Source organism: Pinus tabuliformis, chromosome J (assembly GCF_031772625.1).
Source record: "Pinus tabuliformis cultivar Carrire ecotype Pingquan chromosome J, CPIR1, whole genome shotgun sequence".
NCBI classification, from domain to species: domain Eukaryota; kingdom Viridiplantae; phylum Streptophyta; class Pinopsida; order Pinales; family Pinaceae; genus Pinus; species Pinus tabuliformis.
This window is the reverse complement of record NC_142295.1, coordinates 429,455,419-429,471,101: the sequence shown is the minus strand read 5'-3', so window position 1 is coordinate 429,471,101 and position 15,683 is coordinate 429,455,419. Positions and strand designations below refer to the sequence as shown.

Below are 15,683 nucleotides of genomic sequence, written 5' to 3'. Positions count from 1 at the left end.
TTGAATTAATACAATCAAACTCATTTTTCTCAACAAGTATCTCATGTTATTTGTTTCATGAACTCCTTGACTTTCATGTTAAACATGTTTTATGATATTGGCTTTTCAGGTGCTATTTAATTTGTTTGCTTGTTTGTGTTCGCAGATTCATGACAAAGGAGCTCATTTGGATCGAAGGAGCGAGGGCATCCACAAACTTGCGTTGGACCTAAGGTAGGCCCTAAAAACACTTGTTTGCCTTTGTTTATAAAAGCATATTTAGAGAAAGATAGTGTCTGGTTGGTTTGCTTGTCATTAGGTCTTCTTTAGATTCTAGGAAGGTCTATCTTGTCTGCAAGATCGACTTATTCCATGTGACAGAAATAATACATGTTGACAATGACAAATTCAAATTACAATGCATTGTGCCTGAGAACATTGATTGTTTTTTACTAGAAAAACAACAATGTATATCTCAAGTACATTTTAACGATAATATTCAATCTAGGCTCGCATCTCATTTAAAACAAATGCGACCAACTAAGTGTCGTAGGCTCAATTATCATAAACTGAAGCAATTCATACGTACAAGAAGCAAATGCAATGACATATGCAAAAAAGCATCTTCTAATAAGAAGTCAAGAATGACAAGCAAGAAAGATGCAGTACAGATTTATATGGAACAAGTCGAAGACACGCCTAGGAATACATGTGCAGTTTGTACCAGATTGCATTTTGCAAAAAATATCAGATTCTTCACTATAGAGTTGCAAGAAAAGCATATGAATTTGACATTGAATAATAGGACCTTCAGCAATGAAAACATATGTGTTGCTTGCAAAAAATCACTCAAGAATGGAAAGCTTCCACAATTTGCAACACCTGAACAAATAAGACGTAACATTCCATTGCCAACTGTAAATACACTTTCAGATCTAGAAGAAAGACTTGTGTCATTGAGAATTTCATTTGCACAATCAGACAATGGGGATATAGGCGATCACAAATTGGCTTAACAGGATCAATTATCAATGTACCAGTTCATATGGATGTTGTGCAAAAAGCATTGCCACAATATCTAAGTGATACAATGACAATTGTAGTTGCATTAAAAAGACGATTGCAATACAAAAATGCATACCAAACAGGTAAAGTACGTCCAATTATTGTCATGAAAGCATTGAACAAACTATGTTCTAGAAGTCTTTATAAAGCTGAGAACATTTGTATAAATGAGAATTGGGCCCATGTTTTACAAGAGAATAATGAATACATTGTACAAAATTCAAACAGCGACAATGAAAGTGATACAGACAGTGATGAAAATAACGAAGCACCTACTGAAACATTGGTGCATGGATTAATAGAGTCACAACGCATCTACGATTTGCAAGACAAGATTATTGAACTAGCACCTGCTGAAGGACAACGACCACTGGGGATTTTCAAGGACAAATATGCAGAAGAAATGAACTTTCCAACATTATTTTATGGCAATGCACGTGATCATGACATCACAAATAGGTTTAGTTACCAAAAAATTGTACAATGGGAATTGTTACAAGCAAGTGGTGACTTCTCATATCATACAACAAATTTGTTTTTCAAGACAATGCGAATAATAATTGATAAAGTGCTTTCTTGCATATGGGTACGAATAAGAAAAGGACAACTAAAAGACAGAAAAATATTAGCAAAAGATGTCAAGTATCGAGCAAATTTGGAAAAGTTATTGAAATCTGATATTGGATACATAGATTTCAAAAACATTTGCATATCTTCTGATCATTTGGAACAAATTAAGAAAAACATATTTGCAATGATACGACAATTGGGACCTCCAACTTTCTTTGTGACATTTACAAGTGCAGAACATCGATGGAAACCATTAGTAGATACACTCGTCACATTGTTTAGAAATAAAGAAAATAAAAATTCTATTGATATATTAGAAGATGATGACATTGACTACCTTATAAGAAAATATCCAGTCACATGTAGCCAATACTATAGACATAGAATTAATTTTGTAAAGCGATTGATATGTCAAGATACTACATTCTTTGGAAAAATATCTGATTCCTATTTCGTAACAGAATTTCAAAATAGAGGAACTGAACATGAACATGGACTGTTATGGATAGAGAATGCTCCAATATATGGAAAACAAAGCAATTCAGAAATTGAGAAGTTTCTTGACAATTACATAACTTGTAATACAGATCATTTGGACCCAGATGTTGCTAAATTGCATAAACATCACCATACAAGAAGTTGTAAGAAGCGAAAAAATTCAAACTGTAGATACAACTTCCCCATGCCACCAATGAAATAAACAATGATCATCGAGCCAACCAATGCACAAAATAAAAAAATCGTAGAGAAATCAATATCACTTTTTGCATTCTTGGAGCAAACAAACTACAATGATTCAATAACCCATGACAATTTCCTCCTGGAAATAGGACTACTAGAAAGTGAGTACATAGAACTATTACAACATACAATAAAGCAACCAACAATTTTCCTGAAACAAAAACATTCTCACATTTGGAATAACAGTTTTGCGAAGGCTATGCCTACTTTATGGAATGCAAATACAGATGCACAATTTGTGCTAAATGCATATGCTGCAACATCATATTGTAGTTCATATATGACCAAAATTGACAAGTCTATGACAAATGCATTTAGAAGAATACACAAAGAGCATCAGAAAAATGAAATTGATGCTATGCAAATGATTCGTAAACTTGGAAATACATTACTCAATCTGCAACAAATGTCAGCTCAACAAGCAGTGCATATAGCACTTTCATTGCCATTGAGTTGTAGTTCAAGGGAATGTATATTCGTAAACACATCTCCAGTTGATGAACGCACATTTATGCTTAAACCGCCTATTCTTTTGAAACAAGAACCTGATGATTCAGAAGATGTTATGTGCCATTCCATTATTGACTACTACATTGGACGCCCAAGTTCCATTAGCAAAATCTGCCTTGCAGAATTTGTATCAAATTACAGGAAAGATGGCACACCCATATCTAAAAGGAAAAAACCAAATGTTATACGATTTTCAAATATAACAAACACAATGATATTGAAAACTTTTTCCGAGAGAAATTATTATTATATATGCCATTTGAAAATTGTGAAAATACATTGAAACAAGAATTGTCTACATGGCTCTCTGCATATACATTACATGAAAAAACAATTCAAGCCAATGAAGCCAAATTTACATATAACATCAATCCAACATGGGGTGATTTAGAGACTGCAACAAATGAGAAAATTAGTTCTTTGAATACTAACCAAATGAATATGCGAAACCAAGAGAACAGTTCCCATTGTGAGGAATATGATTTGCAATTGGACTTGAAATTTCCAAAACAGTTTGAAATGAAGAAAAAAATCAATCTTGGATTTCAAATTACTGCCCATCCATTTTTAATGGAGAACAATGAGTATTACAAACTTAGAAGAATGTTGAACAAAGAGCAACAAGCAATTGTAAAAGACGTTGCAATTAAAAAAAAAACCCCAAGGAACCAATTTACCTTTTTATTACAGGTGGAGCAGGCGTAGGTAAAACACTCACAACAAAAGCAATTTTCCAAATGCTTATACGAATTTATGATTCACAAAACACAACTGATCCTATGAAACCAAAAGGTCTAATATTAGCATACACAGGAAAAGTTGCATATAATGCAGGTGGAACAACAATCCATTCTGCATTGCTAATGCCTTTTAACAAGTCTCAATTGTTCCCACTCAGCAAAGAAGTATTGGACAGCTTATCAAAGCTATATCAAGAATTGTAGCTAGATTTCATAGATGAGGTCTCGATGATTGGTAGTCGATTCTTATATTCTATTGGCAGTAGATTTAGAAACATAAAACATGTCCAAACCAAATACTTTGGCAACATTGACATCATATTTTTTGGTGATTTCTATCAAGCACAACCTATTCAAGACTCTCTTATTTTTGAATAAACAAGAATCAAAAATCAAACAATAACACATGATTTCTGGAAGGATAATGTCAAGTGCTTCCAATTGCATATGACTATGCGACAAACAAATGAGAGATTCATATCAGTGTTAAATAGAATGCGAACAAATTGTCAGACATCTGATGATATAACATATATGAATACAAGTTGCATGCGCCCTGTACCAAATGATCCGACATTTCCCTATTTATTTTACAAAAACAAAGATGTTGCAATGCATAACAAGAAAATGTTAATGCTCATGCCTGGCAAAGAAATTTTAATTAATGCAATTGATGAAAATGAGGAGAATAACGGCAATTTCCCAACACATCAACATACAGCTATTTTGCCTTCGCAACTTCTGATAAAGTTGAACATGTTAGTTGAAATGTATGCTTGCAATTATGATGCACCAGATGGGCTAGTAAATGGTGCAGATGGAATAGTTAAATCATATACCCATACAGATAAGGTCGATGTTCTATGGATTAAGTTCCACGACCCTAATATTGGTCATCGACAATCTAGAAAACTGGCTCATTTGTATACTTCAGACATAGCACATAATTGGACACCAATACTGCGAATATCAAAAGCAATGCCTATCACATCAAAGATGGCCCAGTTGAAAATACGGAAACAATTTCCAATTCAACTTGCATGTGCACGCACAATACATAGATCACAAGGCTTATCCTTGGATAGGCTTGCATTCGACCCTACTAGAGTACAAGTGCATGGCCTAGTATACACAGCACTATCACGTGTCAGAAACAAGAATCATTGTATTTGCTTAATCCTCTTAAAGACAATAATTTTAAGGTTAAGAAAAAAGTAAATTGTGAAATGCAACATTTGCAAACCACTGCAAAATGGCAATTAGAATATGACTCTTCATCAATACAATCATTGCGATCCATCTTTATTCTTTCATTTAACACTCATAATCTTCATGCACATCTTACTGACGTATGCAATGATTATGACACAATGCAATCTGATATCTTATGCTTACAAGAAACACATATGTCATTGTGTATGGAAAATGAATATTTCAAAAATTTCAATTGCATCTCAAGTTGCATTAAGCATGGAGTAATGATATTGATAAAGAAAAATATCATTATCCTTGAACATACCCATTTTGAAGAGCAATTTGTAGAAGCATTTCTCGCAAAAATAAAAGTTCACGGATTACAAATTGCAATGCTCAATATATATGCATCGCCACATGCAAATGTAAACAATATTTTGAATGTCATTGCAAAAGCTTTATGCCAGTTAGATCTAAACAATATCATAGTTATATTAGGGGACTTCAATATTGATATGGTACATTGCAATCAAAAAACAAAGCAGCTAGAAACCTACATGGAAAACTACAATCTTCATTTCCTTATTGACAAAACTAATACCATGCATAAATCATTCATTGACCATGTTTGGGCAAATCTAGCTAATATAAAATATAGAATTTTCATATTGGATACATATTGGTCTGACCATGATACAATATCTCTTGTCCTTCAGCTATGATATACACATGAAACAGCTTACAAAATTGCAAATTTTGACATTTTTGCAATACCTCATTGTTTTTACCATTTCTATTTTACTAAAGCATATTACAATATTCTTTTTGTACTAAACCAAATAATAACACCATACATATTATGCATTCTATCGTACATTTACATATATGACCTCATAAATTCATCAATGCAAATTATGCCAAAGAAACCCTTTTCAATTAAGCAACACAAGCATCCTATCATAAATTTCCAGATATGACCTCATCTATTTATGAATGCAGATTGTACCAGTAAAACCTTTTTCAATTGAAAAAATGACCAAGAAAAAAGAACAACAACATGGAACATAAACAAACAGAGTATATTCTTCTTGCCTTTCCTTTCCTATGGATCTTTTGTTCTTGTTCAACTTTTGCTTTTATATGTTCTTTTAATTTGCACTAAATATGTCTTACTATTCTATAACATAGCATAAATCTTGAAAAAGGAAAAGAAACAATTGAAGAAATAGAATGCATAACCCAATTAGAAAGGGCAAGCCAACCGCTTGTTTTGCAAAGGTATGTCTATGAGAACTATACAAATATGCTAATTTGTATTTAGAATATTAATGTTTACTATATATGCATTCTATTTTTACATATGTATGGTTCTATGGTTTTAATGTTCTTGTTCACTTTTTACTTCTAATTTGCACTAAATATATCTTACTATTCTATAACATAGCATAAATCTTCAAAGAGGAAAAGAAACAATTGAAGAAATAGAATGCATAACCCAATTAGAAAGGGCAAGCCAACTGCTTGTTTTGCAAAGGTATGTCTATGACAACTATACAAATATGCTAATTTGTATTTAGAATATTAATGTTTACTAAGGTATGTCTATGAGAACTATACAAATATGCTAATTTGTATTTAGAATATTAATGTTTACTATATATGCATTCTATGTTTACATATGTATGGTTCTATGGTTTTAATGTTCTTGTTCACTTTTTACTTCTATATGCTCTTTCAAATTGAACTAAATATATGTTGCTATTCTATAACATAGCATAAATCCTGAAAAAGGAAAAGAAACAATTGAAGAAATAGAGGGCATAACTCAAATAGAAAAGGCAAGCCAACCACTTGTTTTGAAAAGGTATGTGTATGACAGCTATACAAATATGTTATTTTCTATTTAAAATATTAATGTTTATTATATATGCATTCTCTTTTTACATATGTATATTTAAATGTATATAAATTAGAAAATGTTGGACGAGTGGAGAAAGCACTAGTAGTAAGTCCCCCCAGACAATGCAACAAGAAGACATGTACAGGTTAGATATCATAATTTCTTTATTAATTGCTTATCACAAAATACATGTGATAATATCCACATCATATTGAAATGTGCATTTACTTGTGTTTGTCCAACTGAAACAATCACAACAAAACTTGATTCAACAAATGTACAAAATGATACATCAGAAAGGTATGCATATGAAACACAACATTCTAATCTATTTATACTTATTCAGTTTTTAGGAGAAACATAGCATTGTAGAAATGTTTATAGCAATTTCTAACTAAGCAATTTTAATAGGCAAAAACAGATACTGCCAATTAAAGTATCAATTGAAGATCTCAATAGTTGTAGAATTGGGCAGCTATTTGTTGGAGACATAATGGTTGTCTATATTGCATTCCTTGATAAAGCAAACAAATCATGTCAAATATTACGCACTGATTTGACAGATGCTCAAGGAATGATGACTATAACGTTAACTGTACCTGCACATTTAGTGGAGCAACATGAACAGAAAATTTTGCAAGGCAACAACATCTCAATTACAAATTTCAGGATATTTCCTAAAACTGTTTATGATTGCGGTGACTGTGAGAAAATAATTTTGCTTAATGAATCAAGTATCATAGAAACTGTACCTGAAGTTTGCAAAGAATATTACTTCATTCCCAATACAACCATTAGGCAATTTGCAAACAAAACAGAAATGTACCCAATTGGCACAATCGCTGCAGCTGTTACACTTGCCAAACAGGTTGGATTGCATTACATACTCCATATCAAAGATGGAGATTCTGAAAATGACAATGCAACTGTATGTATTTGCATGTTACTTATTCCTAATTTTCAGTAGATAACATGCATCACTTCAATATATAGTTATTGTAATTTGTCTATAGTTATTGTAATTTTTCTCTTGCACTTGCAATTTTTCAACACATACGAACAATGTACTTGCATATTACTTTTCGTATTTTTCAATAGATAACAATTTCTCTCTTGCAATTGCAATTATTTGACACGTATGAACAATTTTTCCTTTCAATGGAAAAACAACTGCAGAAAGGAGACTTCCCCCTCATCCTTTTCAAAAATTTAACAAAAAAGGTAAACACAAAAGAAACAATATTTAGGGCATCAAAGTCAACGTTCATGACTCAACTTAACACAGATGCAGTGAACAATCTCAGAAAACTAACTACATCTACCTATGCTGTAAGTATAACAATAATGATGTTTTTACTAGCTTTCCATTTGCCATGTAATAATGTAAATTAACGTTTGAATATTTTATAAACAAGTCGAAGGTATTCTGATGGCAACAAATCCATATTCAACTCCTTTCGAACCTGTTTGTGCAATTTGTAACTCTCCAGTCAATTCATCCATAGTGATAACCAATTGGACAATTTTCTGTTCACAATGCAATGATAATTGCCCTTTCATCTACAAGCATTGTATAAATGTTGTAATAGAATCCATTACAAATAACTTTGTCCAGTGCATTATCAGGCAGCCCTTATTACATGACTTACTTCCTGATTTAAAAGCAATATCATATGAGGCATATTTGCAACAGAAAGCTACCACTGTTTACATGTTACGTGACTTCAAAATTCACACCAAGTTCACACTCAACGAATATAGTGAGCTATTACATGTCGGCTAACAAATGGAAGGTACATGAACATATGCCTTAACATCTTTTGTCTCAAATATGTCCTCTCTTCAATTCACAATGTTATCATTTTATTATAACTAACTATTTGTTATACAGATGAGAAGGCTGATTGTTTTGCTGGTGTTTTCCCTGGTGAGCAACAATTATCTTTTACTTCTGTGTTTTTTCAGATACTTTTATTTTTTCATTTCCTTAATTAGTGTTTGATTCCATATCCTTCCTAATTTTGACTGGTCATTGCAGAGCATAAGTACGAGATTGTTAAACGATTGCAGGCTAAAGAAGGCAGACATAGGAATTGTTGTTGCTGATGCAACTGATGCAACAAGAAGTGCTTCAGACATAGTCCAGTCAAGAAACTGGCCCCATAGCTATTTTGTTACTATGTAATATTTGCATCCACTGTGAAATGATTTACGGCTGAGAGTACCTGCCTGCCTTGAGCGACTTATATGAATTAATGGTTTTAAGGTTTAAATATCGATTTATATGAATTATTGGTTTTAAGATTTAAAGATATTTTTCAGTCTAGGCAATTAATTTTTCAGTCAAGATTGAACAGAATGTTTATTTGTGGTTGAGCATTACTGAAAGGGCTGAATTCGATCACTTTGTATCTCCAAACCCTGTTCCTAAATGATTTTGTGCATTTCTATTTAGCATCTTCATTCAAATAAAGCTTCTTTAAGTTCATAATGGTTCTTGTCATACCTAGACAGATGGATGCAAATGGTCGCTGCTCTGCAACATGTAGGCCAGTCAAGAAACTGGCCCCATAGCTATTTTGTTACTATGTAATATTTGCATCCACTGTGAAATGATTTACGGCTGAGAGTACCTGCCTGCCTTGAGCGACTTATATGAATTACTTATTTGTGGTTCAGTCCATTTATTCCTTGACCTCTGCCTCCCATCCTCTCCAGACTTGGGACAATTTCCGCCAGGCCAACTTTTCCATTGCTACTTCAAACCGAGAAGAGAAGATTTTAAATTTCTGTTGTCGCTTCAAATTTTAGTCATAATGAGCTTGTTGTAAGCCATCTTGTTTTGTTAGTTTTTGTTTCTTGGGTAATGTAGATAATGGTTTAGGAAAGAAGGCTGGAAAGTCTTTATGCATGTGTATTTGTACTGTTTCTGTTTCTGTCCTGTATTTCAAATGTCCTGTATTTCAAATGGAACACATCCTGCAACATGGTTGAAGCTTGACAATCAGACATTCTCTTGCCGCCTTTTGTATTTATATTTTTGCTCCATCTTAAAAAGTACCATGTTTGGTTTAAATTATATCGTTGAATACAACAAATGCAACCTCAGATGAGCAATAATTTTTTATCTACAGCTGCTAAATGCGAACACCAAAGGTTCCATAGATTGATTAAACATGGTGCTTATTATCCAGTGAAGTTAAATGACAAATTGTATATTGAATCGGTTACTCATTTCTATTTATTCCTATGTTATGCCTGAAAGCTATGAAGTTCTGGAGGTGGTATCTCTTATTTGTTTTTTTTTCCCAATTTTCCCTAGTTTCAGATACATACACTGAAATGCTACATTGCAAAAATGAACTTCCGGCGGGCTTAACTGCCAGATTCCACCAAACTATTTAGCACTTTCAACCTAGTCTCCTCTCTCTTTGCTACTCTGCTATACACGTTGGGTTGGATTATAGGGAATTGGAACCCTGGTGAACAGTTGTAATGGTACGTTCATCTCACTACAAAATCAAAATGCATAGATGTCCCAAGTATCAATAGCTGATTTAGTAGCTAAATATATCAAAGTATTAATAGCTTAATATCTGCTTTAATAGCTAAACCTAAATAATCCATACCTAGGATAGATCTATTAATATTAATAATTTATTTTCCCTGTATAGATCTATTAATTATTAATAATTTATTTAATTTGCTGCACTATGGCACTTTCCTCTATTAAATTAAGTACCGCAAACTACTTAGAAGCAATATGTTACCATACTAGGTAAACTTTATAAATAGCACCAAACTATATGGACTTTAAAATGAATTTATGTTGTTTGAAGATGGAATTATGGCATAGTGCTATACAAAATCTACTGATAACTAGCTATGATGAGAGAGCTTTGCTAATCAACGGACAACTCTGTACATTGCCCTCGAGGCACCGCAGAGGTTTGTATTGCATTTGGTATTATTTTATTTTACCTATGTTTCTGTTTATTGTTAACTGTACAATTTGCTTAAATTTTTTGCATGTTATTAAACAGATGTGATCCAATCTTATTGCCAGGTCTAAAGACGGGGCGATAGATGTTATTCAGACATATGTCTCTTGCAATGGGCATGAGCCAGAGCAACATGAGGTAATAACCATTTAAAATATTTTAACAATCTTGAAATATATGTTTTACTTCGAATTGAAATTTTTGTAACGAATCACACATTGAATTTGCAACGCCATCCAAGCAGCAAGATCTTTCAGGGAAGGTAGCAAGTTTGTTCGGCGAAGGCAGATTGAAGCTTTGTTGTTTGGTTCGGTTTAGTGAAATAGAATGGGTCTTCATCAGAGGTCAGTTGCTTTTCCTTTCTCCAAACCTGCACTTTCTGCATATTTTTATCATAAATTAGATCTGGTATCTGTGGACAACAGCAAGGTTGTCCTTATTTCAACATATTCTCAAATGGTAACTCAAGAATATCTCTTGCTATTGGTTTAAACAATCAATTATCAGATGTCATTCCTGTGCATCAAAAGGTAACTCGTTTTTTCATCAATTGGGTGATGTCTAACTGTTGCTTGGCATATCCTGATGTAAATTAACTTTATTTCAAACCTAGCACTGACTAATTAGCTCCCAACCCTCACTATATTGTGGTGGTTTATGCTCCAGTTTCTTGTTAAATGCTCTTAAGGCATCTTATCACTTATTGGTGCATTTCTCAAGTGTTCCTACGCTGCGTCACCATGGTCAGCAAATTCGTAACCATACCTTAATGTTCGCCCTCTCAGAAACGAATAGTACAATTTTCAATTTTCAAATAAAGGGTACTATATCCTTTCATGCATGATTTCCAAAAATGGTGACCACTTCTTTTCAATAAGCAACCCTACACTTATATTGCAGTACTCACTTAACTGCACCAATTGCATATCAAATTCCGCACATCACCGTCGATTTGACAGCTCTAGGTGAACTATTTCAGTTCCATTTCAAATCGGACAGTATATGTATTTATGAGTTGCATGCCATAACAGCTCTAGGTGAACTATTTCAGTTCCATTTCAAATCGGACAATATATCTATTTATGAGTTGCATGCCATAACAGAAATCAAGATTGAAAAGACTAGATGCAAAAATACCACAGCAACGTTAGGTAATAAGCATTTAAAACATTTTAACACCGGTTTGCTCCAATAAATGCTCTTCATATTGGATTATATCCTCTCCCATCTGATCTTGAAGTATTTCAGCTACATTTCAAATTAGTCTGTATATGTATTTATTACTGCACCTGTCATAAATTTATCCCGGATTCAAGTGTTGCAATCTTGCACGCGTTTCCCTATTTGGTTCTACAGGACTTCTCGATTGCATCTCTTTTAGCGCATAGGTTCCAAAAACGCTCGTTCCACGAGGATGAAGAAGCCTATACAAACATCCATTACCCACTGTCTTTCAATATTTTCAAATGATTACCTCTTGCCTACAGTAAAATATTCCCAAAAACTCAGTTCCATTCACATTTAAAACCAGCTTGCAAACACGTTGAACTCTTTTATAAATTGGCAAAAGCAATGTCTAATTTCTCGCCTACAAAACATAACTTCCTTCTCCACCTACATATTGACATACATCTCTCTACTTCACATAACATGGAATCCATTAGCATCAGCCAACTTACTCAACTGGCAGCATCGTTTCTCTTAGCACTTCTTCTCATGACTCTTCTGATTATGGACATCCTAAAAGTAGAAGCACAAAGAAAAAAGAAACCAAGAAATAGCCACTAACAATAACATCTCCAACCAGGAGCATAGGAATCTATGGCAATCTATAACAAGTCACATTTTTGAGGACACATTGTCAAACTTCTGAATATCAGACCTATTTCTGATAAATATTATTGTTCACAGTAAGTTATTTCCGAACAATAATTTGGAAATATGCCCTGAACGTTGAACACATAGTTCCGAGTTCAACTTTACTACTTGTAAGTATCATGCTGATGATAGTTTTGAATGACTGAATTCCTATTTCAAAAGTTCAATATGCCATCCAAAGTCTCTTATTTGAATTATATTATAAAGTGCATTTTTTCAAATTTACAAGTTCTGAGAAAGCCGCCAGTGAAAGAGCAAACTAAGCCATTGAATATAACTTGGAATATCAGCTTCCAACGGCTCTTGTCTTCTTTATCATCCTAGAAAGCATAAGATAGATGGATGCAAATGGTCACTACTTTGCAGCATGTAGGCCAGTCAAGAAACTGGCCCCATAGCCAGTTCATCGTATTACTTCATCCTTATGGTTCCTATGCATATTATTGGAAAAGAAGATGGCTTCTTGTTCTACCGTGTCGCAATATTTCTCTCTTGTAGCCAGTATCAGTCACGACATACCCTATCCACTCTTTTTAATTGAGGCTTTAATCATGTAAATTGTATCATTGCAGGGAAAACCTCCTGACTGGCAAGATTTTGTTGGTATTCTAACATTGCTTGTTATAAACTCTACCATAAGTTTCATAGAGGAAAACAATGCTGGAAATGCTCCTGCGCCACTGATGACTCGGCTGGCTCCAAAGAGCAAGGTCTGTTCACTATCTTTTGTATGAGTGGCAACCCCGATATTTTCAGTTTTCTATCCTTGGTTTTGCGGGGAAGCATGCAATTGGATGTTCAGAATCCTCTTAAGATCATGGGTGCTGCAGTTTTAAATTCCTTAGTCAATGACTTAAGACTTTGAACTTAACAGGTTCTCAGAGATGGACAATGGAGTGGAGAAGATGCAGCGATGCTTGTTCCTGGTGACATAATCAGCATCAAACTTGGAGATATTATTCCTACGGATGCGCTTCTTCTTCAAGGAGATCCTTTAAAGATTGATCAGGTCTTAACCTAAACCTTTTCTTTACTTCTTATTTATGATTACAAGTGCTGGAATTTTTGGTATGCTTTTATATGGTTTCTAGGATTAACTTCGACTGTTTTGGTACTTTTCCTGAGCCACGTTTTATGACAATATTTTTGAATGTGTGTAGTTTGCCCTCACTGGTGACTCATTACCAGTAACAAAGGGTCCTGACGATGGGGTTTATTCTGGCTCTACTTGCAAATAGGGTGACCTTGAATGTGTTGTCATTGCTACTGTAGTCCATACCTTTTTTGGTAAAGCAGCACATGTTGTGGACAGTACAAACCAAGTTGGCCACTTCCAAAAGGTTGCTATTTATTCTGGACTTCTGATTCTTTTTTTGTCCTTTCTCTTATTTCATAAATACATAATTTTTGGTGATACTGCAGTTATACCAAATTGGCTAGTTAGGGTCCGTGGTAATGTTGGATGATCCAGTACTGTTAGTTTCCTTCAAACAAGTATCAATTACTAATTGTTATCATGAATAGGTTTTCATGAAAGGATATGACAAGGATGTTGTTGTCCTGATAGCTGTAAGAGCATCCAGAATAGAGGATCAAGATGCCATTGACGCGGCAATTGTTGGGATGCTTGCGGATCCTAAGGAGGCAAGTATTTTTTTTATGTCATCATATTAAATTTTAGTTGATAAGCAGGCCTATGCTTATTTTACTGATTTGTATCTTTTATTCTGGGTTTTAATATCCATCGATGTAAAAGGCGTGTGCAGGCATTCAAGAGGTCCATTTTCTTCCTTTTAATCCAACTGAAAAGAGGACAACTCTCACTTATATTGACAATGAAGGGAAAATGCATCGAGTTAGTAAAGGTGCTCCAAAGCAGGTATTGTTCTTTGGATGTTTGACCTTCTTCATTAGGCTTGGTAATGGGCTGTATTGTTTAGAAACTGGTTCAAAACTTATTTGTACACATTCTATTAAAACTGAAATGACCAAATACTTTCTGCTAGATTCTTAACCTCGCACATAATAAGCCAGAAATTGACCGGCGAGTTCATACAGTTATTGACAAGTTTGCTAAACGAGGACTTCGCTCTCTTGCAGTTAAATATCAGGTTAATAATATGGCTTCTTTTGCTTTATCCATGGGCTAAATCTTCCCAGTAAGTTCTTCTTGTTGATTATGTATATCTTTATAGCTATCTCAAAATGTTTGCAGGATTGATGCCTCTTTTTGATCCCCCACACCATGACAGTGCTGAAACAATCACAAGGGCTCTTAATCTTGGTGTAAATGTCAAAATGATCACAGGTATCGTGAGGTTATGGTGTCATCAGTTTCACTACTGTTTTTGTAATGCAGCGAGCCGACATTTAACTATTTACTTGCAAATGTTCATCAGGAGATCAATTAGCTATTGCCAAGGAGACAGGTCGCCGACTGGGCATGGGTACAAACATGTATCAATCATCCTCTTTACTAGGTCAGGACAAAGATGAATCAATTGCAGCTTCGCCAGTTGATGAACTGATAGAGAAGGCTGATGGTTTTGCTGATGTTTTCCCTGGTGAGCAACAATTATCTTTTACTTCTATGTTTTTTCAGATACCTTTATTTTTTCATTTCCTTAATTAGTGTTTGATTCCATATCCTTCCTGATTTTGACTGGTCATTGGAGAGCATAAGTACGAGATTGTTAAACGATTGCAGGCTAAAGAAGGAAGACATAGGAATTGCTCTTGCTGATGCAACTGATGCAACAAGAAGTGCTTCTGACATAGTCCAATCAAGAAACTGACCCCATAGCTATTTTGTTACTATGTAATATTTGCATCCACTGTGAAATGATTTACGGCTGAGAGTACCTACCTGCCTTGAGAAACTTATATGAATTACTGGTTTTCAGGTTTAAAGATCGATTTATATGAATTATTGGTTTTAAGATTTAAAGATATTTTTCAGTCTAGGCAATTAATTTTTCAGTCAAGATTGAACAGAATGTTTATTTGTGGTTAAGCATTATTGAAAGGGTTGAATTTGATCACTTTGTATCTCCAAACCCTGTTCCTAAATGATTTTGTACATTTCTGTTTAGCATCTTCATTCAA

General features: G+C 34.0%; 1 pseudogene; it reads left to right on the top strand.

Moving 5' to 3' along the window:
• The window catches only part of LOC149227651 (plasma membrane ATPase 1-like), a 97,970-nt pseudogene extending 82,597 nt beyond the window's left edge, over window positions 1–15,373 (top strand).
• The last annotated feature ends 310 nt before the right edge of the window (window positions 15,374–15,683 follow it).